Source organism: Martes martes (assembly GCF_963455335.1).
Source record: "Martes martes genome assembly, chromosome: 10".
In the NCBI taxonomy this organism is placed as follows: Eukaryota; Metazoa; Chordata; class Mammalia; order Carnivora; family Mustelidae; genus Martes; species Martes martes.
In genome coordinates, this window is record NC_137898.1 from 63,722,999 (window position 1) to 63,747,183 (window position 24,185).

The following is a 24,185-nucleotide window of genomic DNA, read 5'->3' on the forward strand; positions in this document are numbered from 1 at the left end:
AAATAGAGCTACTCTACAACCCAGCAAGTGCACTACTAGGTATTTATCCAAAGGATACAAAAATGTTGATTTGAAGGAGCACATGCACCCCAATGTTTATAGCAGCAACATCCACAATAGTCAAACTATGGAAAGAGTCCAAATGTCTATCAACAGATGAATGGATAAAGAAGATGTGGTGGGGCACCTGGGTGGCTCAGTGGGTTAAAACCTCTGCCTTCAGCTCAGGTCATGATCCCAGGGTCCTAGGATCGAGCCCTGTGTCGAGCCCTGCGTCGAGCCCTGCGTCGGGTTCTCTGCTGGGCAGGGAGCCTGCTTCCCTTCCTCTCTCTGCCTATCTCTCTGCCTACTTGTGGTCTCTGTCTGTCAAATAAATAAAAATCTTTTTTTTTTTTTTTTTTTTTTTTTTTTTTTTTTTTATAAATAAAAATCTTTTAAAAAAATAAAGATGATGTGGTGTATATATACAATGGAATACTACTCGGCCACCAAAAAAATGAAATCTTGCCATTTGCAACAATGTGGATGGAAGTAGAGTATATTTTGCTAAGTGAAATCAGAGAAAGACAAATATCATATGATTTCACTCATATGTGGAATTTAACAAATAAAGTAGATGAACATAGGGGAAGGGAAGGAAAAATAAAATAGAAACAGGGAGAGAGGGGTGCCTGGGTGGCACAGTCGTTAAGTGTCTGCCTTCAGCTCAGGTCATGATCCTGGGGTCCTGGGATTGAGCCCTGCACTGGGCTCCCCATGCAGTGGGAAGCCTGCTTCTCCCTCTCCCACTCCCCCTGCTTGTGCCCCCCCATCAGATAAATAAATAAAATCTTAAAAAAAAATGGAGGGAGGTAAACCATAAGGACTCTTAACTATAGAGAACAATCTGAGGGCTGCTGGATGGGAGGCAGGCAGGGGAATGGGCTAAATGGGTCTCGGTCAGCGAGGAGTCTGCTTTCTCCCTCTCTCTCTGGCCCTCCCCCTTGCTTGCACTCTCACTCTCTCAAATAAAGTAAGTCTTAAAAAAATTTTTTTTTAAACTGAAAAAAGGAAAGACATGGTTCCCCATTCCCTAACTGCCATCCTGTCCCCAAATATTGATAGATTAGCAAGCAAGATTCTTCTTCTTCTAGAAACCTGTTGTTCCTCCCCCTTCTTTCCCTATATCAGATGTCTTAACCATGATACTAAAAGGAAAAAAATAAATAAGATAAATAAAATCAATAAAAATAAAGAATTCCAAGGTTAACCACATTTGACCATGTTTTTGGATTTATCATTCCACAGCCTTCAATCTGCTTATGTACATAAAATCTCCAAGGAAGAGAAACATAGTATGGAATGCTTCCCAAATTATGTGACCATAAAACCAGGTTGCTGTACCTCATTTCTGAGGTCAGGCCGTTAAAACATACACACATATCTTCACAGTTCCCTGTTCTTAAAGAATAAAACCTCTAACTCCCTAACATAACATACAAGAATCTTCGTAACTTGGTGACATTTACCTTGTCAACCCTCCCTCCCGCTCCCATCAGCACCATTCTGATCATGGTAGGGCCCAGCTTCATGAGGGGTTGTCTCCAGCTGGAAAACCTTTCCTCTCCCCTTCCAGTTCAGTTCCCCCCAGGTCCTTCTAGATGTGGTTCATCCAAGAGCTCACAGAAGCCTTCTCTGCTCTTCCCCATTCAATCACTTGTACCCTCCCGTGGATTCTCACAGCACTCTGTTTATGTCTGCACTGCGGCACTCTTCTCAGTGGGTCTCGGGTAGCTATTGATTGACTGATCAATTTCCCTCTAATCTAGGCTCCTGAAAACCAAAGACTGTATCATTTACAGCCTCAGCAAGAGGCATCCTAGAGGTACTCAGTAAAAGCCTACATTTCCTTAGCCCTCTTCTGCCAGGGCCTCCATATTCCAGAACAAAGCTTTCCTGGATCCACAAAGGGGAAGACTCGAATCATGCCTTTTTTTTTTTCCTGGCACAATTAATAAGCAGGTACTTATATTTTTATGTCTAAAGGACTTTCTAAGAACAGCATTTATGTAACTGTGTATTGCATAGTTCCCTACACAAAGCCAAGTCGCCACACATGGAGATCGACTCATTCCTATCTTTTCACAGCCAATTGTTAATCATGAACCCCCTTTTGGTTTAGTCATAATAAAGTCTTTGGGTTTGGATGGATGAACAGCCCAAAACATTGGAAAATACTGTTCATCCAGTTTTAATATAGTCCCTGTAGATTCGAGAGCAGAAAACATTGTTTTGGTGTGTCTACTAATAATAAGGGATTCCAATGGGACCAATGGTATGGGATCAAAACTAGTAGTTATGAGATGTGGCTCTTCTGCTCATAGTGAAAATTTTCTCTCAGACTCCCTGATGTTTCTCAAAAACTACATTTAACATAACTTTTGTCTGATTTTATAAACAGGCTTCCAGCAAAGGCAGTAGGTCATAACTACTATTTTCATAGGAAGTAAGAATATGATACAGAATTCATGAACTCAAACACTGAAGCACAAGACATATCATAGCTAGAAGAAAATAAATCTACTTCTTTTCCTTTCCCTCCCACCAAGAGGTCTCTGAGGCTCCAAATACTCCTTTTTTGACCTGGTTCCCATAACAAGGCCCTGACCATCTTTCTCCAGATGTACCAGCACTGGTCAAGATCTTAAGATATGAAACACACACACGCACACGCAGAAGATACATACTTCCTGAAATATGCATTCCTAAAGTCTGGGGTACAATATTCTCTTCACTGATAGCAAACTAAATTGGCCATCACATTCCCAACCTCTCATCAAGTTCACACTACCAAGGTATTTCCCACTGGGTCAGTCAGAATTAAGTAAACAGTCATCATGGTGTCTCAATGAGGTACGAAAGCAAAGTTGTCAACGTAGCCAGAAAAGGACACGGTCAACAGTAATGTTAGCAAAAACACACCACAAAGAAGTGGCAGAGGGAATTAAAATGGAATGAGGAACTTGACTCACAAGTTGCCAACTACCCCATGTAGAAAGGAGGCGGAAATAGATTAGATCACTTGTCCAAGGTCGTATTCTTATTCAGTAGTAGAGCTAAGATTCAGACTCAGATTTGTCTGGCAAGAACACGTGCTTATTCTATATAGCGAGGACAGCCAGGCACCGGGGGTCAAGACAGCTTGGGGTCAACATCTGTCTTCTTTATTTTTAAAGATTTATTTATTTATTTATTTGACAGACAGAGATCACAAGTAGGCAGAGAGGCAGGCAGAGAGAGAGGAGGAAGCAGGCTCCCCGCAGAGCAGAGAGCCCGATGCGGGGCTCGATCCCAGAACCCTGGGATCATGACCCGAGCCGAAGGCAGAGGCTTTAACCCACTGAGCCACCCAGGTGCCCCTGTCTTCTTTATTTTTAATGGAGGAATCTTACTAAATTTCCTAAATTCCCTATTCTTCAGTTCCTTATCCATGAAACAGAGAAAATAAGAGCACCTATCTCTTACAGCTGCTGTGAAGATTAAGTGAGATAATACACAAGTTTATGTGTGTCTCGTGTTGTCTGTGAATACACAAAACTATCTATATATGAGTAGCCAAGTCCACATACACACACGTGTGTTTGTCTTGCAATATATTCTTAAAAAATAATTTCTCTTCTCTTCATCCAAATGCTCTTTACCAACCCTTTGCCTTCAGAGCTACCGATGTCCTGAGAGAACACAGCTTCATAATATGTAATGATCTTATTCCCACCCCCAGTCTTGCTTATACTTCTTTTCTTAAAGAAAGAAAAAAACAGTGAACTCTTACTTTGCCTTAAACCATAGCTCTTTGGGTAGAAACAGAAGAATAAGAATCTCCACGTAACAGAGAAGTGAACTATGGCTATCTTCATAAGGAAAACTTAAGGAGTTTTCCTCTTAATATCAACTTGAAAATTCTAAGGATGTTAATACAATTCAGATTCATTTCAATGGGTATATATTGAGCATATGCTTTACGGGTACTACATATACGAACACATGACAGTCTTTGCTTTCAAAGTCCTCATAACCTAGCAGGATTAGAGCTACTAGCTCCTGGGCAGAATGAGCTACCTGCCGGGACAGAGTTTCAATCAACATGCTCTGAGATGAGAGCAGAGAAGATAACATTTTACTGTGGGGGAAATATCTGAGATTGACATCAAGAACAAGCCCATTTTCTTCCCCCTCTTTTCTTTTAGAGACTCTAATAGAAGGGAAGTAGATCTTCTACCGTGGGGCTTCTTGGACTTTAATTTTTTATAAAGGCAACAGAACTTGGCAAGTTCCAGAAAATACAATCAGAACTGGGTCTATACTCTCAGCACCCCCAGTAACACTTAACTGTTCTATTTTAAAAGTAATTTAAAATTGATTTGTAAGTACAAAAATAGCACATGAATATATTCTTATTATTTTAAAAAACGGAGACGAATAGTTTGGCAGCTTCTTGAAAAGTTAAACATAGATTTACCATATGACCTAGCAATCCCACTGGGTCCTTTAGGAAGAATGGGATGGGAAACTGGTTTCCACTTAGCAACCACATTTAACTCGTTAAATAAAATGGGAACTATGTACACAGTGGAATATCATTCAGATGTAAACAGCAATGAAGTATACAGACATTACATCATGGATGAACTTAGAAACCATTATGCTAAGTAAAAGAAGCCAATCACAAAAGACCACATATTCTATGATTCCATTTATATGGAATATCCAGAATAGGCAAATCTGTACAGACAGAAAACAGAAGAGGAATTGTCATGGGCTCTGGGGAGGAAGGAATAGAGAGTGCCTGCTTAATAGGTAAAGAGTTTCCTTTTGGGATGAGAATGTTCTGGAATTAAATAGTGGTGATGGTATTACAACTTTTTGGATATACTGAAAACAAAGAATTATACACTTTGTAATGGTGAATTTTATGGTATCTGAATTATATCTCAATAAAGATGTTATTGAAAAGAAAAGGAGACACAACAAAGTTGCAGCCCCTCTGACTGTCCCTCCTACACAAATCCCTGGTGGTTACCAAGGTCAGCTCAGTAGGACTCCTTGTTAGGACACTCTAGTTCTTCACAGTGCCTGCAGAGGTCCTTGCATGCAGCGGGCATTTTAGGCACTTGTTACACATTCCCTTTGTACAAGGATAAGATACTACTGTTCTCTCTCTCTTTTTTAAAAATTTTATTTATTTATTTGTCAGAGAGAGAGCACAAGCAGGGGGAGCAGCAGGCACAGGAAGAGGGAGAAGCAGGCTCCCCACTGAGTAGGGAGCCCAGATGCAGGACTCAGTCCCAGGACCCTGGGATCAGGACCGGAGCCCAAGGCAGACGCTTAACAACTGAGCCGCTCAGGTGTCCTGATACTACTGTTCTCTTCAAGGTAATAGAGATCCTGGCGTATCCTCCACCATACACATTCCTAAGTTCAGGACCTGGCCACCTTCATGGCACTGTTTTCATGAACGCCACACACAGCAAGCTCAGCGACAAGAGCACAGAGCACTTCCAGGCCGAGAGCGCACCCATCACAGATTCAGTTAACAGGAAAGTCTGGTATGATTGTTCGTGTAAAAATAAGAAGGTGCTTTGCATCTGCCCTCTCAGTCTGCAAAGGGTTTGGAATAAATGAAACCCGGCCTGACAAGGTTAATGCTACTTTGGAGGCCACAAGAGCAACCATCAATAAGTGATTTCTAACTTGGTCACGTCCAACTTAAACAGAAGGCTTAGACAATCTCATAAAAAAGACTTTCGGAATGTTATGATATTCTATGTCTCATCTTTTAATTTTTTTTGTAGACGTTTTCAATTGGGGATACGCCAAGCCACATGAATTAACTTTTTAACACACACCCGGGGGCCCCCCATCCCTCCGAGGTTCTGATTGACTTAGACCACAGCAAGCTGGCAGTTGACTTTTTTACAGCTCCCCAGGTCGGGGCACCTGGGTGGCTCAGTGGGGTTAAAGCTCCCCAGATCACCTGGAAACACTCAGTTGTTAGGAACTTTTCGGAAGAATGGGATGGAAACTGGTCTCCATGCCAATCATCCAAGTGTTCATTTAACGATCATGTTAAACTTGTTACGGATGCCAAGTCAGAAGACTGATAACATAGCCTCATTTGACTGAAGAGAAAATAGAGTTTCAGGAATTCACTCTTTAAAGTCAGCAGCAAGGACAGGGAAGCACTTCAGAGTTCTGACAATGCCCCACATCTTCCTGGTATAAAGTCTGCAAGCTACCTTGTGGTACCGGAGTTGTGAAAATGTGCTTTTGGGGAAGGAAGCAGGTCTAGAACCAGCTTTTTTTTTTAGGTAATTTTACTTGGGCTTTGGTATAATATAATTTTACTGGGTCTTCAGTATCTTTGACATGTTATCTAATCTGTACCTTCTTGTTGACAGAGTAGTTTCTCTTCACATACTCCATCTACAAAGTACCCCCTAAATTAGCAGCTAAGCTTGAGTTAGAAAGGTGGATGTGACACAGGAGCAGCTCCGGCCGTGGAAGGGGAAGGAAGAGAGAAGCCTGTGCCCTCTGGCCCCACGGGAAAGGAAAGGGGGAGAAGATATCGACAAGGACATGATCCTCATTCATAGGCCTGCTCCCCACATACACACTCCTCCTTCCCATCAAAGCAGGTTTAACTCAGGGAGCCATGGAGCTTCTGAAATATCAAGACTCCATCCTCCCAGACATAACATGCGGCGGGATTCAGGCTACTCGAGGTCATTGTTCAGCTCTGTGCTAATATATGGTAGGAGAGCAAAGGCTTGGCTACAGCAGCAGGAGGAGGCCGAAAGATGAGTGTGAGACAGCACTGGTCACTCCCTAAACCCTGAGGATGGTGCTAGGCCTTCAGAAGTTACTAAGAGACTACTGGACCAGCAGAGGTCTGGGTTGAAGCAAAGAGTTCCCCACGTACAGGAACTTTGAGACAACACATCACACCCAAAGAACACAACAGAATTAGTTACGACTCAGCAAACAACTCCAGGATATATTCCAGACGAGATCGGGCACATTCAGGGTGTAATGGCCATAGACTCCAGGATATATTCCAAATCAGACAACGAAGCATAGATATCCACACAGATCCTGCCCTAACTCACACAGAGACATGGTGTGCATTCTCACTAAGCAGTCTCTAATAGGTGTTATGCATCAACTCTTTGCCAGACACTGTTCCAGGCTGATAAGGATTTGGGAGATAAATGATGCAAAGTCCCTGGCCTGATGAAACAAGATTTTAGGGCAGAGGAAGGGAAGTGGGCAGAACTCTGAACCATGAAGTATTTACTCAAAGAGCTCTTAGGAAGCTGAATTTTGAAAAGATTCGAGGGAGATGGTTTATCCCGAAAAATTATGATATGATGATGACAGACTTAAAGATGCCCACAAATTCTTTGACGTTCTGTCTAGTGGGATGTTGTCAGTCTGTTTATCTTCCCTTAAATCTGAGTGGGCTTGTGACTCCTTTGACCATGGGAGTATGACAAAAGGAGCACTGTGTAGCTTCTAAGTCTGGCCCATTAGAAAGCGCCAAGAAGTTTCCATTTTTGGCCCCTAAGACATTCACTTTTGGAGCCGCTAAGACACTAGGTAAGAAGTCTGACCCCTCGGAAGCTGCACAGAGAGGCCACTGGCAGGTGCTGCAGACCACAGCCCCAGCTGGGCACAGTCTCTACGTCATCCCAGCCCTGGTGACATTCATGTGTGAAGACACACTCAGATGACTCCAGTTCCTAACGGCTGAGGAACGTTTGCCATCCAAGTCTTCCCGGCTGAGGACCCAGACACTGGGGAACAGAGACAAGTTCCTGCCACGCCTTGTCTGCATCCGTAACCCACACAATCTATGAGCAAAACAAAATAGTTATTTTATGCCACTAAGTTTGGGGCATTTTTATTATGTCCAGAGATTTATCAGGAACAAAAGTAACTGGAACAACAGAAGGGAACTGATAGAAAAGAAGCAGAACAGTTAAAAAAAAAAAAAGCTATATTTTCTCTGACTGCCTAAGCCTGGTTTGAGGTAAAAGTTTAAATAAATTATAACACTATTATTAAGAATATCTATTTTATTGGGGCACCTGGGTGGTTCAGTCAGTTAAGTGTTGACTCTTGATTTTGGCTCAGGTCATGATCTCAGGGTCACGAGGTCGAGCCCCGGGTTGGGCTCCGTGCTCAGTGCGCAGTCTGCTTGAGATTCTCACTCTCCTTCTGCCCCTCCCCTCATTTGTATGCGCTCACTCTCTCTCAAAATAAATAATAAAATCTTAAAAAAAAAAAAAGAAAAGAATACCTATCTTATCTACAGCAGCTATAATCTGGGTCATCCAAAAAGAATCTGGTAAGACACCATTCTCTTGTCTATATTTTCAATATGGGGCTAACATTCCCAAGATGCCATTCAGAGCTGTCCATGAACTCAATTTTGCCTCTTTCCCTTGGCACATGACATATGATAGGTAATCAGTAACTCCGTGGAATGACTGAGAGGGTTTGAGGAGTCAGAGGAGAGAGAAGAAATTCCAGACAAAGCAAAGGGCTTGTGGTGAGTAAAGGTGATGAAGGTGGGGTTCTGGGGAGAATGAAGTTGGCACCTGAACCTCATTCTTCATGTTTTCCCCATCTATACAGTTTCTCTCAGCATTCATGTGCTCATATCATTAGTTAAGTTGTTCTCCTTACTTGAAATGATCTTTTCCCAGCTGCCTGATGAACTCCTACTCATTCTTCAAAAACCTTACCCCAGCTGTCGTTTGCCCTGAGCCTTCCCTGGTACCGCTCTACTCCAAGTGGACTCAATCACTGTACTCCCCTCTCCTGCACCACTCTCCTCCACCTCGGGCATAGGAGAAGAGTCCCCATTATATTTAATAAGTGTAGAAGTCTGTTTAGAGGTGTATACAAAAAATCGCTGCCTTTGAGGAGGGCACATAATTAAGGAGAGAGATCTAAAAACACAGTCACACAGCCATGTCATAAGAGCTGTACAGACGTATAATGAGATGATGTGGGAAGACTGTCTCCCTCAGAAGGAAATCAGGAAGTGGCACGAGGAAGGTGACATCTGAGGTAGGCCTTGAAACCAAATTAAGATCAGAAGGCTGCCTGAGGGAAATCTGTGGAATCAGAGGTACAAGGGCCCAAAAGGGGGAACCACTAAATAAGAGGAACGTCTGGTTAGGTCTGGTCAGTCTTTCCCTCCCTACTGCTGGAGATTCCCTGCTCTGGTTATTCCAAGTTCCTTGTTTACCTTACCCAGAGCCACTCAGTCTACCTTCCCAGTTCCATCAACTATTTATATCAGAAAAGACCTGTCATTTGAAGAAATTCATTTTAAAAATGAGTCAATAATATGTGAAAACGTATTCAAATCAGTAGCAAAGGGATCAAAATTAAATCAAGGAACTACTTTTTTATCTGTCAAAATGCCAAGTATTTTAAAAAATTATACTATCTGGGGCGCCTGGGTGGGTCAGTGGGTTAAGCCTTCGGCTCAGGTCATGATCCAAGGGTCCTGGGATCGAGCCCCGCATCGGGCTCTCTGCTCAGCGGGGAGCCTGCTTCCCCTTCTCTCTCTGCCTGCCTCTCTTCCTACTTGTGATCTCTCTCTGCCAAATAAATAAATAAAATCCTTTTTAAAAATTATACTATCTGTATCAGAGAAAAATCAGGGAATTAAAACTTCATTCCTTCTGAGAGGCAATTTGGTATGATGTATTAGAAACCCTGTAAATAACTGGACCCTTTTTTTAAAAAAAAGATTTATGTATTTGAGAGAGTGAGAGAGCGAGCACGAGCAGGGGGAGGGGCAGAAAGAGAAGCAGGCTTCCTGCTGAGCGGGGAGCCCGATGTGGGGCTCCATCCCAGGACCCAGAGGTCACGACCTGAGCTGAAGGCAGAGCTTAACCGACTGACCCACCCAGGTGTCCCATAACTGTAATCTTTGAGTTAGAAATTCCATTTATAGGACTTGTCCTAAAAGTATAAGTCTTTGCTATAAAGATCATCACAGCATTATTTAAAAAGCAGAAAATAGTAAACTACCTAAATGTCGAACAACAGAAGAGGCAAATAAATTTGGCACTGTTACCATTTATAAATGGCAGAGTTACCATTTGTAGAGTGCTCATCATGTACCTGGCATTAACAAATTTAATACCACAGCAATCTATAAGACAGTTATAGAAGTGAATGTCGAGTGAGACTTTTCCAGGGTAAACAGAACCCACAGCTAAGATTAGAGAGGAGATAGGTTTCCCACAAGGTAAGGAGAGCAGTCAGTAACTAGGGCTGGGCTAATTCAAGCACATATTAAGAAGCTATAGTATGAGACCTTCTACTGCAACCATCACCTGGGCCTCTGCACTGCCTCTCTCCCTCCCCACTATACAAAGGAAGAGTAGAGATGAAGAGAGGAAACCATGGATCCCACGCCCTAGTGGGTAGTGCTGTATTTTGGGTGGTAGTCTCCCTACCCCTATGGAGGGCTCTTCTAAGAGAATCCCTTACAGAGATTAGATGTACCAACAACAACAACAAAGTTTGAGATAAGAATTTTTTTTTTAAATTATAATGCCTAGTGAATATCTGTTCAGGCAATTAACTTACAGATTTACCCTGCACCATTCTGGACAGGGCTTTTCCCTCCTTTGAGAAATGGAGCAAGAAGGGGCACCAATGCTGTTCCCCCATTGTTTGGCATGGATGTGAGTCCCCTGGGTAAAGCAGTCGCATGGAAACTGCTGGCCTTGAGCTCTCTTATCAGATCCCCCCACCCTATAAGAGGGCTGTCAAGCGAGCAAGTGGAGCCTAGCTGTGGGCTACAAGAGAGGGAGGGATTGGCCTGAAAGGGCCTAAAAGAACTTAACACCAGTTTCCTCTCCAGGTCTAGAGACCATGGGAAAACCCTCCCCAAAATTCACAAGTGTAGGGAGCACACACAGGCAGTGTCAGTCAGGCAACAGTAAATGCCATCAAGGAGGACCCAACAGTGGCCAGTTAAGAGACACTTATCCCTGTCCCTCTCCCTCTTGCCCATCCCTACACATGCCTAGAAGAGGCAGAGCAGAAGTATCCCAGACAGACTACCTAACCTGTCGCCCAACCCTACACTCTCCAAAACAAGGAAGGGAGAATGAAAGTGCACAAATAAACCAAGTCTACCTTTTCCACTTCTTATCACTGGAACCACAAGTCTGGTCAGTAAAAGGAGGAGGAAAAGCTTTCGATTAGGTATACTGACATTTTTCAATGGTGGCCTATCAATAATCCAGAGTGACCAGAAGGCTGTGGACTCTGCCAAAGATTGACCAGAAGGCTGTGGACTCTGCCAAAGATACCACGGGTTCCATCCTGTAGAGATTTTGACAAAGCACTGTTGGGAGGTTTGAGTAGACAAAGATAAAAGCATGTTTACACCTCTCTGAGTTAAAATTATTCAATTAACTGGCTGAACTTACCATTATCTCCACTTCACAAATTGGGGATTCAAAGCTCTGAAATAAAGAAATTTGCTCACAATCACAAAGCATGTGGGAGGCTCAGCTTGGCTTCTAACCCAGGGCTGACCCCGAGCCCACGCCTTTTACAGTACATCTGGATTTTTAAATATAGGGCCTAAAGCCATACTCCCAGGGATCTGCAAGTCCATTTCAAACATTTTTTTCAATTCTGAGTTTTCACCTTAAGGGTGATCTTAAAATACATAGTCTAGATCATCTGAATGATCATCTTACAAGTGAATGCTGCTTCTTGATTACCAGCATTTACATTTATAATCTTATTAGAATCAAGTATTGAGTTCTTTAATTTTCATACACTAGTGACTAATGAGAAAAGACAGAGGTGACAGCATATAAATAATATGGTCATACCAATTAAAAGCCAAATGGCTTGCTAAGCGAACCAAGGTTTCACTGTAGTTCAAACATAGAAATGCGGTAGGAGAGAAGAATGGGGCACAGAACAGACAAGCTCCAGAGAAGTGAGGGCCACGTTCCCATTTCAAGAAGCAACTTAGTTTCAGCAAAATGTCTACTGTTGTTCGTGTGAATTATATTGGTTCTGAAGGTTTACATTTAATTTGTTAATCTGCTTTGGTTTTGTAATTGTAGAAGAGCTCTAAGTACGTATTTAGATCTCATAGTGTTTGTTTATGGACATTTTCGTAACATAATAAAGATAATTTAATTCAACATCAAAAACCTGTAAAAATATTTAAAGTATCTTTCTATTACACATACTTGAAAAGCTCTGTCTTATTCTGCTTAAGCAGCCATTAAAATCCATGTCTTAGAAGACTATTTTCTAACACAGGAAAATATTTTCAATATATTAAAGCATACAAAAGGTGATACAGTCTTACTCTTTGTAAAAACCGCATACAGAAATAAAGGGACTGGGAAACACACTAAAATGTTAACATTGTTTATGCCACAGGAGGGGTAGGACAGGTGCTCCTTATATTATTGCTTTTTATAATCTTGTTTCCAGTAACTTTATTGAAAGAGTGACATTTAAGTGCTACAAAATTTAAATGTTTTATAGCTTATCTCATGGAAATTCCCAAAGCTTGTTGTTAAAAAAAATTTGCATTTTCAATCCAGTTCTATCTAGATTGAGCTCTTTTTTTCTCCAAAGAAACGTAACCAATCCTAAAGTAATATTTATTCAAAACTTAAGAGCATATCAAGTACGAGCCAACCAATATCTTACTGTGTTTAGGTACTGGGTCCACAAGGGTGAACAAAGACTGTGTGGTGCTCTAGAAGCTAAACCAACAGTTAGTCACCGGTACTAAGGCATAACAACCCAAGAGCAAGGAGAAGGGGTTCTAGAACTCATTCTCATGCGGAGGGCAGGATCAAAGGCAGCCACTAGGTGACACGTGAAAGGAGTCTTAAGAATGTACCAGATCAGTGTAGAAATGTGAGACTGTAGATTACCCAGCAAGTGAAATACAAACATGGGTCATGTGAAAGAACTCACTGACCAGGCTAGATCAACCTCTCCTGGGCCCCTGCAGCACTGGTCCTTGGTGTACGGCCTGCCATTAGAATTCAAGCACGTTCCTCAGGGGAACAGCATGGACTTTGTAGACTCTTACTACTTGTTATTAATGAGAATATCTTCAGAAAGACTTCTAAAGGGCATTAAACTCAACACACTATAACTTCGGCTGATATCCGAAAAAATATATATACATCTAGCTGCTGTATAACCATCTTTCCTCTAGAAAACTGTACCAAAAGATCAAAGCAACAGACTCATTTCTATAATCCTTACAAGGAAATCAGCCTACTATACACAAAACTTAGCACTTTCTCTTGCTTTTGTAAGCCAGCAGAGCTCCAACCAGAACATTCTTCCAAGGCAAGTGAAGGAAAGACACAGTGATAGCCTGTGCAAGAACATCTTCCAAGTAAGAGGTGGCGATACTGTAGGATACTTAAATGTCGTGGCTCATCAGCTGGGGTGAAATTCTCAGAAATTCTACCTAAACAGCAGAAGAGATCTGTACAGTCTATCGGAGTGAACAACTGGAAATACTAATGAAAGGACATGTACACCATACATAAGGTACAGTGTGTTCACTTACGGGCTACTTTTAAGACTTGTGTACATGTTCAGGGTTGGCTTTAAAATTCTCCAGCAAAGAAAGAGCAAAGGGGATAAAAACAAATGTGATAAAATCTTGATAGTATTTGAAACTGTGTGTATTGGTGTTCATTAGACCATTTTCTCTACTTCTGTGTATGACTGAAGTTTTTTATAATTAAAAACTGGAAAAAATACTAAGTAGAAGTGAAAAATATTCACAGTGGTGGATTGTGAAAAAAAGCAGAGTATAATGTGATAGTTCACGATGCTCATAACCATGTAAAATTATATGTATGACCAATCCAACAGCAATAAGAGCCCCATAATGCCCATGTGGGTCTCCAGATAACATTTTTACTCAAAGAAAAGGATTCTTTGAGCAAATGGCTAATCCTAGGTCTGGATCAGGAAATGTACGAGACAAACCTGAAATATCTTGCCATACCAGATAACAAAGAAGCTATCAAATACTAGAAAGGTCATGTTGAAAGCACTCAGAAGGCCAAAGATATTCTAGCCACTGGCTAAAGATATTACAACATGAGCATCGATAAGAAAACAAGGAGGGGCGCCTGGCTGGCTCTGTCGGTGAAATGTGCAACTCTTGATCTCGGGGTTGTGACTGTGAGCCCCATGTTGGGCATAAAGATTACTTAAAAATAAAATATTTAAATTTTTAAAATAATTTTTAAATTTTTTTATTAACATATAATGTATTATTAGCCCCAGGGGTTCAGGTCTGTGAATCGCCAGGTTTACACACTTCACAGCACTTACCATAGCACATACCTTCCCCAATGTCCATAACCCCACCACCATCTCCCTACCCGCCTCCCCTGGGCAACCCTCTGTTTTGTGAGATTAAGAGTCTCTTATGGTTTGTCTCCCTCCCGATCCCATCTTGTTTCATTTATTCTTTTCCTACCCTCCAAGCCCCCCACGTTGCCTCTCAACTTCCTCGTATCAGGGAATCTTTAAATTTTTTTTTAAAAGAACCAGAAAAGATCCAAACAATCAAATGTATTTACATATATAATCTCATAATGACACTAAAAAAAGCCCTAATTACTCTGAAGGATCCTAAGGGACCCACTTGCTATTTTCACAATTAGCAGACAAACAGTAAGAAGCAAGTATAAAGGTGGGGGTGGACAAGGGAGGAGGTTGTTGAGAATAAATGACAAGCACTTGGCCTTCCTTGTAGCTGGTACTGGACAAGTGGCTCCAAGCCTGCATCAGGCTCTGAGTGAGATACTTACACTATCATGTAAAGTGCCCATCAGCTAGCAAAGGGAGACCGATGCAAGCCTGATGTGAGAATGCTGAACTAGAGGTGGAAAAACACCATGGAAACAAGCCAAGAAGAGGACTCACTTTGGAGGGGCCTAGAGGGTGGAGGGACATCTGGGCTTAAAGGATTACCACTTACTGGGACGTTTTTGGAACATTTTTGAACACAGGCTTCAGAATCTCACACATTGATCTCTACATCCCCTAGCACACACAAGTTTTCCAGGGACTGGCCAAAGTTATAGCTTCAGACAAACCCCCATAAGGTTTTATTCCCTAAGATCAGGAGATGCTTGAGATGTTCCTTTCAGGGAAAACGTAACTTCCTAGAACTTGATGTCAGATCTAGCTTAGAAATTCCACTTACATTTTGATAAAATAAAATTCAGGTCTGGCTGAAATTTGAAAAGGATGTGAAACACCCATGCTCATGTTCAGAGTTCCAATAAGAGGGTTAATAATTATAAATTGACAGCAGCCCCTATTGCTGCATGCCCCAATATTAAATATCTACTCTGGGTTAGGCACCACGTTTAGACTTTTTTTCACTTGATATCCTAGTAAATTCTTTAGCCCTGTAAAAAATATTACACCAGTTTTATAGACAAGGAAACAGGCTCAGAGAATCAAGTCATTTGCTCCGGGACCCAAAGGCCTTTGAAATCCTAAGACAGAGATCTTCTGAAGACAAACTAGGTCAACATGCCAGTGACATTTCACATTGAAGGAGAGCCTGAGAAGCAAAGACTCACTTAGAGTGATGCTCTTTATTAATAAACGTGGATGGAATTTCACTGCCCCATGCCCCCCATCCCATGTGCACCGCCCCTTTCCCACTTCAACTGCTATGTTCCTTCCTGGGCCCCAATTCATATCCCCACTTCCTACTCCAGGAAGCCCTTCCATCTTTTTCCATGCCCATAGTTCTTGCCCTCATGAACATGCTACCTGGACCATGTGTCTCTCTGTAAAGGTATTGATCTGTTTTACATGTATAATTCTGGTCTCCTTGGCCTGCTGGATCTTTGAAGCCAGGGTTGAGTATTGTTTTATTCTTTGGGGAAGACAAAGGACACAAACCATACTCCATAAATGCTTGTCAACATTACCTGGACACAGGCAATAACCTGCTCAGGAACCTTTATTTCTCAGCATTTCCTATAAGCTTGAGGTTACCATAGTCCACTATTCCCTTCTAGCTAGAGAAAGGCCAATGCAAAATAGAAAGCAACATCAAAGTTGTTTCATTAAGCAAAGCAGCAGGCGTGCATTCCTGCTTTGTACAATTTTACTGCCTCTGTTCCTCAGATATCCCTGAGAGAACATTCCATACTCATCCAAGGCTATGGAGATTCTAGCCTGTCTTTTTCTCTTGGGTTAGAAGTATTAGCTGGGCCACATACCAACTCTTAGCAAATGAGGAATTGTGTTCTTTGTAAATTGTGGTAAAATGCACGCAACATTTATCTTAACCACTGGTAAGTGTACATTTCACTGGCATTAAGTATTCAAGTTATTGTGCTATCATCATCACCATCCATCCCCAGAACTCCTTTCATCTTGCAAAAGTGAATCTGCACACATTAAACTATAGCTTCCACTCTCCTCTCCCTGCAACCAGCATTCTACCTTCTGTCTCTATGAATCGGACTCCTCTAAGTGCCTCATGAAAGTGGAATCACATAGCTTTTGTCCTTTCACGAATGGTTTATTTTACTTAGCATAATGGCACTAAGATTCACCCATGTTGTAGCATGTCCACATGTCAGAACTTCCTTCTTTTTTAGAGCTGAATAATAGTCCAGCAGATATATTTCTGTAAAATGCATTTATTTATCTGTCGACAGACATGTGGTTGATTCCAAATGAGGAATTTTGATCCAATGCTAGTGATAAGCAGCTCAGCGACTGACCCTGAGTTAGAGCCGTCCCTTTGATGTTACAAACACTATCACATAATCAATCCAGTGATTAGGACCACAGAACAAAAAGCAGCTAGAGGAATGTCCACCTGGTTATCTGTCCCAGGAATTTGGACGAGACATAAGCTTTATTTAAATACTCCAAAAGCCTGTTGCAATAAAGCCCTGGCTTCTTAGGATGGTTTAGAAACAAATCTTAAATTCGCTTATTTCTGAAGACCTCTTTCTCCCTTGTTCTTTTTTTCTCTTTGGTTTATTGAGATCTAATTGACACATAACATTGTATAAGTTTACGGTGTGTAACAATGGCTTGATATACTCATATCTTGCAATAGGATTACCACCAGCATCAGCAAACACATCACAACACATAATTACCATTTCTCTTTTCTGATGGGAACGTTTAAGATCTACTTAGTGATTTTCCAGTATACAATATGGTATACCTTAACTGCAATCACAATGCTGGGCATTAGACCTTCAGACCTTAATTCATGTTTTAACTGGAAGTCGGTTCTTTTTAACTAACATCTCCTTGATTCCCCCATGCTCCAACTTCCAAAAACCACCATTCTACTATTTCTAGGAGTTCAGCTTATTTATTATTATTTACAGTTTCATTTATTTAAGTAATCTCTACACCCAGTGTGAGGCTCGAACCCATGACCCCAAAATCAAGAGTCACATGCTCCTCCAGCTGAGCCAGCCAGGCACTCTTACAAGCTCAGCTTTTTTAGATTGCACATATGAGTGAAATCATACAGTATTTCCCTTTTTCTGACTTATTTCATTTAGCATAATGTCTTTATGTTCCATCCATGTTGTTGCAAATGGCAGGATTTCTTTCCTTCTCGTGGATGAAGAATGTTCAGAAAACACCAAGCACAGTGTATACACACACACACACCCCTTCGTCATCCATTATCCATGGAGAGATGCTTAGGTTGTTCCCATATCTTGGCTATTGTGAATAATGCTGCAATGAACATGGAGTGCAGATGTCTCTTCAACATCCTGTTTTCATTTCCTTTGGATATATACCCAGAAGTGGCATTGCTGGATCATATGATAGTTCTATTTTTAATTTTCTGAGGAAGTTCCCTACTGTTTTCTTTTTAATTACAGCCATTCTAACAGGTGTAAGGTGGTATCTCATTGTGGTTTTGAATTGCATTTCCCTGATTAACGATGTTAAGCACCCTTTCATGTACCTGTTGGCCATTTATACCTCTTCCTTGTTCTTACCAACCCATGTGTTGTTTTTTTTTTTTTTTTAAGGTTTTATTTATTTATTTGTTAGAGAGAAAGAGAGGCAGGCAGGCAGGCAGAGGGAGCAGTAGGCTCCCCACTGAGCAGGGAGTCTGACACAGGGCTCTATCCCAGGACCCTGGGATCATAACCAGAGCGGAAGGCAGACACTCAACCAACTGAGCCACCCAGACATCCCCCAATGTGTTCTTTTCACAACCCACTACCTACATAATCCTGTAGATGGTCCAGCAACACCAAATTCTTTTTAGTGCCCTTGCACACACTCTGCAGTTCCTTGCCCAGGGCCTACACAGTCAGTGGTCTCACTGGCTGGAAGACTTTCTTCTCTTGGCCTACTTCTAGTTATGGCAACCTCTGCAGCACGACTTTTCTTCTTCGTCTTGGTACTCCCAGAACTTGAGTGCTTGGCTTATAATGGCTGCCTGATAAATTATTAAACTAACATATTTGCTTTGTTTACATTCTATGTTGAAAAGATAAGTTCAAAGAAAAATTCAACACCAAGGAGATTATAGTTAATTTTTATTTATACTTTAATATTGTTCAAATTTTCTAACGATGAGCTGACTTTTCAAATTTACCTTTTAAAAAAAAATAAGATTAACCTGGTCAAGAATAAAGTGGAGAAATCAGTCCACTAGATTTTAAGACTTACCATATAGCTATAGTTATCAAGACTATGTGGTAGTGGCAAGTAGGACAGAAACATAGAACAATGGAACAAAATAGAAAACCGACCCATGCAAGTATGCCCCGCTGATTTATGATAAAGGTTCAAAAGCAGTTCAATAAAGGAAGCATGGTCTTGCCAACAAATGGAGCTAGAGCAACTGGGCATCCAATGACAAAAATCAACAACAACAACAAAAACAACAAAATCTCAACCTAAGGTTCACAACTTACACAAAAATGAACTCAAAACAGATCATGGACTTAAAACTAAAAAATGTTTAGGGAAAAGAGGGAGAAAAGCTCTGCAACCTATAGCTTAGAAAAGAGTTCTTAGACTTGACCAAAAAATGTACAGCTCATAAAAGGAAAAACTGATAAACTGGACCTCATCCAAAATAAAAACTTTTGGTCTGTTAAAGACCCTGCTAAGTGGATGAAAACAAGATACAGATGGGAGAAAATATCTGCAAGCTGCATTATCTGACAAGGACTAGTAACTTGAGCATATAAAGAACTCTTAAAACTCAAAAATAAACAACCCAGGGGTGCCTGCCTGGCTCAGTCAGAGGAGCATGCAACTCTTGATCTCAGGGTCGTGAGTTCAAGCCCCACGCGGGTTGTAGAGGTTACTTAAATAAAAACTTTAAAAAATTTCATAAAGAAAATGGACAAAAGATTTACAGAGACATTTGACCAAAGAAGACAAACAGATGGCAAATAATCATCTAAAAAGATGTTCAACATCATTAACCATAGGGAAATGGAAATTAAAACCAATAAGCAAGGGGTGCCTGGGTGGTTCAGCAGTTAAGGTTCAGGCTCTTGATTTCAGCTCAGGTCATGATCTCGGCGTCCTGGGATCAAGCCCAGTGTCAGGCTCTCTGCTCAGTGGGGGTCTGCTTGTCTCCCTCTCCTTTTACCCCTCTCCCTGCCTCTCTCTCCCTCTCTTTCTCGAATAAATAAATCTTAAAAAATAAAAATAAAAAAATGAAGCCAATAAGTGAACAGTTTAACAAATGAAGTATGGTACATATCTACCACGGAATACTACTCAGCAATAAAAAAGAATGTACTAGATACATACAACAAGTTGGATGAATCTCCAGAGAATTATGCTGAATGAAAAAAGCCAATCCCAAAAGGTTAGAAATTGGATGAACGCACTTATATAACACTCTTGAGATAACAAAATATAAAAATGGAGGAGAGATTGGTGGTCGTCATGGGCTAAGGACAGGGTGAGAATGGGAGAGTAGTGGGTGTAAAAGTAAAAGGCAACATGAAGGATCATGTGGTGATGGAAATGTCCTGTATCTTGACTCCACCATTATCAACATCCTGATGGCGATGCTGCACTCCAGTTCTGCAGAGAGTTACCATTAGGAGAAACTGGGTCAAGAGTGTACATATCTCTCTTCACGATTTTTACAAATAGATGTGCATCTATGATTACCTCGGAGTAGAAATTTAATAATAACAATTTTTTTTTAAAAAAAGCTTAGGCTTTCGGACAAAGTCAGGTGACACTGGACAAGTCGCAGCTTTACAACTAGGGCTAAAAGACTGAATTAAGAGATCAATGGTCTAAGTACAGTGCCCGGCACAGAGTAAGTTCTCAACAGATGACTATTAAAAGGACAAACTAAAGGGTCATGGCAGTGGGGAAGGAGAAGCGTGGACAAAAAGATGTTAAGATAGCACTAGCGGGTTTGCTAAAAGATGAGATGTGGGGTAGTGCATGGCAAGAAGTCAAGGCTGATTCCCAAGTTGTACACTTGAGCAAGTGGGTAGTCAGCGGCACCATTTACTGAGCAGAGGAATACATGAGAGTTGTGGGTGTGGTGAGTGTGTGATGACTGAGAGACATTCAAGTGGATATGTTCAGTTAACAACTGTATATGCAAGTCTCTAGCTCAGAACACAACTCAGGGATAGAAATTTAACTTGATAATGACCAGCATGCAAAGATAACTGAAGCCAGGAGAATGGACGAGATGTCGGAGGAGGAGAAAAGAGCCTACACCATAGACCCTGTGACTATAAATGAGCTTCCAACTTTAAAGATTGGGTAAAGAGGGTCATTTTAGCAAAAGAGACTTAGAATGGCCAAAAAAAGGAGAAAAGTCAGGCATTTATTATATTTATCTAAGCAGTGAAGAAATTAAAATGAGTAGTGAGAAAACAGACCTGTGACTTTAATGACCTGGGTGTCACTGGTGCCTTTCAGAGAACAGCTTTAGTGAAATGACAAAGTAGGTTTCAGACTGGAGTCAAGTGACAAGAAGGCAGGAGAAATGGTAATAGTATCAACAACCATGAATAAGAAAAGGAGAAAGCAGAGTGAGAAGGAGGGGATGGGATGCTGAGGGAGAATTTTGTCAAAGGGAAGTATGTTTACATGTTAATGGAAAGAGAGAGCTAAAGGGAAAGACACAGAAGATTCATGATAGGAAGGGTAATAATGATCTGAATAGACAGGATGAGATATGATCCAAAGCATAGGTAGTAGAACTGCTCACGGAGAAGGGGCACCTCATCAGGGCACCTGGGCATAAGCTGAGGTCATTATCTCTATTATCTCAACTGTCCCCTCCAAAGAAGGGGCACCTCACCTACTCTAAAGAGGGAAAGGTAAAGGAACCATGCAGATATAGGTAAATTTGGAAATATGGTGTAGTATGTGCACATAGCTACTTTCTGATAGCTCCAATGTTCTTTGTGGAAAAAGCAAGGTCATCTGCTAAGATTAATGCGATGGCTTAATGTTTATTCCCAGAATCTAATCCATTGTCTGAGACACACTTAATAATTAAGTTTACTTAATAAAACAAAAATAAACCATTACCTTGCCTCAGTTGTTCATTAGAACCAATACACAATTTTCTCCAAATTAGCCACTAGAGGGCAGTGTTACTACCAATCTTTTCCCTTAAATCTACTAACCCAGTGAAATTAATAGAAAATTAGAGCAGTGTGGGTCATAAAATGTTTTCCTTGAAAAAATCTGGCTTCAGCCTTATATACGTGTGTGTATGTATGTATGTGTGTGTGTGTGTGTGTACATGCACACGGGAGGGCACGATGGGAGGGCTGTTTGTTCTGCTAGCCTTCCACTGCAAAGGTATCATGATGGCCCAGAGGCAATACTCATCATTTTTCAGAGGCCACTTTTTGTAATTCCCCCAATGTGCACAGCGATATTGAAAAGATCTCTACATATTTCTATGATTAATAAATTAGAAAAGAGTGATAAAAAAAATCCCTAAACCTAATCCCTGGCAACATTTGCCATAGCTTCTATTAAGTTGTTTTCCCCCCTAAACCTACCCCCTCCTCAAAGTAGAAAGAAGTTTTTAAAATTAATTGTAAGTTGCAATCTATTTCCTTAACTTTTCTCTTTATCTCAGATGCTTGGTATAGTCTTACAATGAAGACTTATGAATCCATAATAGCACACGCCTATGATATATAACAGAATAAGAAGCTATTTTGGGGTGTGTGTTTAGCAGCAGAGCTGGGAATTACTTGTCTCCTAGATTGCTACTAATGAACAGAGGGAACTGGCAAAGCTCTAACTTAAAACAAGGTGCAAAAATTCTCAACGTGCAAAAAGAAGATGTAAAGACAGACTCTAACCCCACGAGTTTGGGGTCAGACAGATCAGCTCAGTTTTAACTAAGGGAACTGAACTCCTACAGTAGGGGAGACTTCCAGTCATACCAATGGAACACATCACCCCCAAACCTAAGAAAAGCCATTACTAGCTTGATCAGAGGTCTATGGGCTGGAGCTGCAAAGATGATGGGAAAGAGGCTGAGGTCATCATTCGACGGTAGGGTGTTCAGTACATCAGATGGCTGAAAAAGGTGCTTGATTCTGAAGACTCCAAGCTTGTTTTTTTTTTTTTTTTGGTTTGTTTGTTTTGTTTTGTTTTGTTTTTTTTTTTTTGAGCTACAGTTGCTTGAGAACAAAAATACCAGAGAAATGGGCCATAAAGAGTCTGGGTGATAGACTTGAAGTAGTCATCAGTCAAATACAGATACAGTGTCAAATTGTTTGCAAACTGTATCAAAAACAAAGTTTCAAGGTTCTTTAGGGTAGCGTTCTAACTTGAAAAATTTCACTGGATACTCTATTCCACTAGCTGGTAATGTTATCACACTTTTACTAATAGTTTCAGAAACTCTTCAGGGCCAAAGATTTTTTTCTTTTGTTTTGTTTGTACATTTATAAAGATATAAATAGCAAACTATGCATCCTTAACCTAACATAAAAATTCACCTTTCCTAAGGAGCTGATACAACTCTGAAAAGGAGAAAAGTTTCTTTCTTAGTAATTGTACTGCTTTGGCTACCTGGACATCCCTGAAAAATGAGCTTTAGAACTGAGATGAATACTTCATTGCCTCATCCCTACTGTATTTTAAATCTATGTCCACTTTCAAAAGTCATTGTTAAATACGGAGTCTTCTCAGCAAGTGATTTAATTAAGAGCCTGCTTTCATTTACACACACACACACTTGCACTCCCCAACAACACTTCCTTTGAAAAACAGAATGTCACTTCCTCAATCCAGAGGCCAGAAGTCCCTCAGTTCTGATCTGGGGAGCCAAGACAGGAAACTCTGGTAAGCTTCTGCCTCTCCCCCCATGGACAGCCACTGGTGCAGCTGACAGAGGGCAGGGTCTATTCAGAGCTCCCTTGATGCACTGCAGCTGGAAGGCAACAGCTCACTTTCATGCTGTGGGAATGATCCCAGAGAGTCCAGCAGCACCCAGAGTCAGTTTAACAAGGGCATTTCATAGGGAAGTGAAGAGGGAACAGATGAGAGACCTTGACACCTTTTACCGACCTTCCATTTCCAAAGGCCCGCAAAGAGCCCTGGGCTGATTGTAATTAGCACCATCTTGTACTTTGACCCCATCAGGCAAGGCATGGGGCCCGGGGAGGTGTTAGCCAGACCTCCCCACCAGACTGTATACCACCTTCCCCTCGATGTTGCCAGTTTCTCACCCAGAAGGGAGAGGCTGTCCCAGCAATTTCGGTAAACACCATCGGTTAGCACCACCTGGCAACTGAGAACCTGGATTTCTCTCGACCCCAGGCACCAAGGACCGCACAAAACCCGGCCACTTATACCAGACCAAACTGCAGTGTCACCATCGTGGGGTGGGGAGGGGGGAATGTATGTGAGAGACATACAGAATAAAGGGAAAAGGGGGGACAAACAAATGAGTCACTTAATACAAGGGCTGCACATGCCGCTGACGCTGCCCGTGATGCAGAGGCTGTGGACTGGAAGGAAGCAGGCGGTCACCCGGGAGGGCGGGCAGAGAAAGGGAAGGGGGAAAGGGTGTGAGGCGCCTCGCCCTTTGTGGGGACCCG

General features: G+C 41.5%; 1 protein-coding gene across 2 annotated transcripts in view; it reads right to left on the reverse strand.

Moving 5' to 3' along the window:
• GAB2 (GRB2 associated binding protein 2) overlaps positions 1-24,185 on the reverse strand; it is a gene marked incomplete at both ends in the record, with an annotated part of 178,477 nt that overhangs the window by 153,757 nt on the left and 535 nt on the right. The window lies entirely within an intron of this gene.